This window comes from Schistocerca piceifrons, unplaced genomic scaffold (assembly GCF_021461385.2).
Source record: "Schistocerca piceifrons isolate TAMUIC-IGC-003096 unplaced genomic scaffold, iqSchPice1.1 HiC_scaffold_37, whole genome shotgun sequence".
Taxonomy (NCBI): domain Eukaryota; kingdom Metazoa; phylum Arthropoda; class Insecta; order Orthoptera; family Acrididae; genus Schistocerca; species Schistocerca piceifrons.
Window position 1 is genome coordinate 17,501 of NW_025728592.1, and position 2,500 is coordinate 20,000.

The 2,500-nt window shown below is 58.8% G+C and overlaps 1 non-coding gene across 1 annotated transcript in view; it reads left to right on the forward strand.

The window, feature by feature from the left end:
• Positions 1-1,712: 1,712 nt before the first annotated feature.
• Positions 1,713-2,500, forward strand: part of LOC124746673 — a 1,909-nt gene continuing 1,121 nt past the window's right edge. Inside the window, exon 1 of the ribosomal RNA XR_007011446.1 lies at positions 1,713-2,500. This exon is cut by the window's right edge and continues 1,121 nt beyond it. This is a non-coding gene — a ribosomal RNA (small subunit ribosomal RNA).

A 2,500-nucleotide genomic window follows, 5' to 3' on the forward strand; every position in this document is an offset into this window, starting at 1 on the left:
GCTACTCGCACTGCCCGCACCCCTGTGTATCGCTTCATGTTAAACACCTTGCAAGTCTTGCTCACTTTCCACATGCTCCTGCTGTACACTGTAATGTGGATGGCAGCAGGACGTACATGCCGCCCCTCCCCACGTCCCCACCTTGCCCCCTGCCTTCGCAAGCTGGTTGGTGAGAAGTTTGCATGTTCAATGCCCTTCGCATGCGACGTACTCAGGCTACGTTGTGGTGCGGCCTGTGTCAACTGTCCGCTGATGTCGTACGCGTGAACCACAATCTGTACTGCACATTCGTCCTTATGTACTGAATGATACATCGTGGCACATGTGTGACCGCACAACGACTGCGCCCAAAAACGGCGGACCATACAGTGCAAATATTGTGCACGCAGCTACGTGTCGTCTCCCTATGAGAGCTGGATTGCAGTGTGGTACGCCATAGAGACGTGTGGGAGGAACGGACGCCGTGGATGGCGATCAGCATGAGCTGTCTGTTGATGTATTCGGACCTAGTCGTCTCTCCTCACACACCGTGATGGCATGGTGCACCGCGTTCCATATCTGCGACATGCTACAGAGGCCGGTTGACAGTCGTTCGAGCAATGGACATCGCATACGTACGGGGGCCACCTTCCACGTATTGTCTAGGCGTGCACATTTTGTTGCGTGTATGTGGGCAGACGTAGTGTGGCGTGACACCTGACACAGGCATGCAATAATCGTTGAAGTTGCAAATGGCGATGGACGCCTGCGTTTTCTGGTGAAGTTACGCAAATGAACAAATGGTAACCTGTTGTGGTGCGGTTGTTCTCGCTAGGGGTGAATCGGTGATGGCGACGATAGGTTGAGGTACTAACCGGTTGTTCCAGCGATACCCACCATGCCGACGAAACTGAACGGCATCTGGGTGTGAAGCGATACGCGGCGGTGGCTGGGTGGGACCGTCCCCGGCCGGTGAGGGGGCGCCTCCCGGCGTGCTGGCCGCGCGGTGCGTGGGCGCACGCGCTACAGCCGGCTGGTGGGGGCGGCCAGTGGCAGGCGCGCCGGCCGACGGACGCGGCAGGCGTCGCAGCTGCGCGCCGGCGCACCCTGCGCGCGGCGCCGTGCGGCCAAAGTAGGTCCTCGCGGGCCCGGTGCGAAGCGCGGTGGACATCTTCAGTGTGCTGGTCCGATTGAGGACTGTGTGCGTTGAGGATGCGCCGCCGCCCGGCGCTCGGCGCCGCGACGCCGTCTGCTGCTCGGTCGCCCCAGCGGTTCTCGCTGGTGGTTTGTATCGCAGCTGTGCGGATGTGTTGGCGCGTGCGCTGTGCTGGGAGAGTTCGCTTCGGCACCCAAGTGGGGCTTTTGTCCTTCTGTGGCGCTGGCGTTGGAGCTGCCGGTCACCGTAGGTGGCGCGTGTTGTCTCCCGCCGGCAATGCCACGACAGCACGCTCCCGGGCCTCTGTCGGCAGCGGCAAGCTCAGTTGGGAGCACGGGTGGTCGCACCGAAAGCGTCTACTCGCCTAACTCCGGGCGATTGCGCCTCTCTCGAACCCGACCAAGTACTTGGGACGGCGCTGCGCGCCGCCGGGACCTGAGAGGGTTTCGAGGTGTATTGTGCAGGGGAGCTCAGCCTCCTCCTGTTTGCAGAATGATTGAGCGGACGCTTGCGTGTTCGCGCGGGCCCCCGGGACACACTCCCGGGCGGCCGGCTGCTCAGCTCTAGTTGACGCAGCTCCCTGGTTGATCCTGCCAGTAGTCATATGCTTGTCTCAAAGATTAAGCCATGCATGTCTCAGTACAAGCCGCATTAAGGTGAAACCGCGAATGGCTCATTAAATCAGTTATGGTTCCTTAGATCGTACCCACGTTACTTGGATAACTGTGGTAATTCTAGAGCTAATACATGCAAACAGAGTCCCGACCAGAGATGGAAGGGACGCTTTTATTAGATCAAAACCAATCGGTCGGCTCGTCCGGTCCGTTTGCCTTGGTGACTCTGAATAACTTTGGGCTGATCGCACGGTCCTCGTACCGGCGACGCATCTTTCAAATGTCTGCCTTATCAACTGTCGATGGTAGGTTCTGCGCCTACCATGGTTGTAACGGGTAACGGGGAATCAGGGTTCGATTCCGGAGAGGGAGCCTGAGAAACGGCTACCACATCCAAGGAAGGCAGCAGGCGCGCAAATTACCCACTCCCGGCACGGGGAGGTAGTGACGAAAAATAACGATACGGGACTCATCCGAGGCCCCGTAATCGGAATGAGTACACTTTAAATCCTTTAACGAGTATCTATTGGAGGGCAAGTCTGGTGCCAGCAGCCGCGGTAATTCCAGCTCCAATAGCGTATATTAAAGTTGTTGCGGTTAAAAAGCTCGTAGTTGGATTTGTGTCCCACGCTGTTGGTTCACCGCCCGTCGGTGTTTAACTGGCATGTATCGTGGGACGTCCTGCCGGTGGGGCGAGCTGAAGGCGTGCGACCGCCTCGTGCGTGCTCGTGCGTCCCGAGGCGGACCCCGT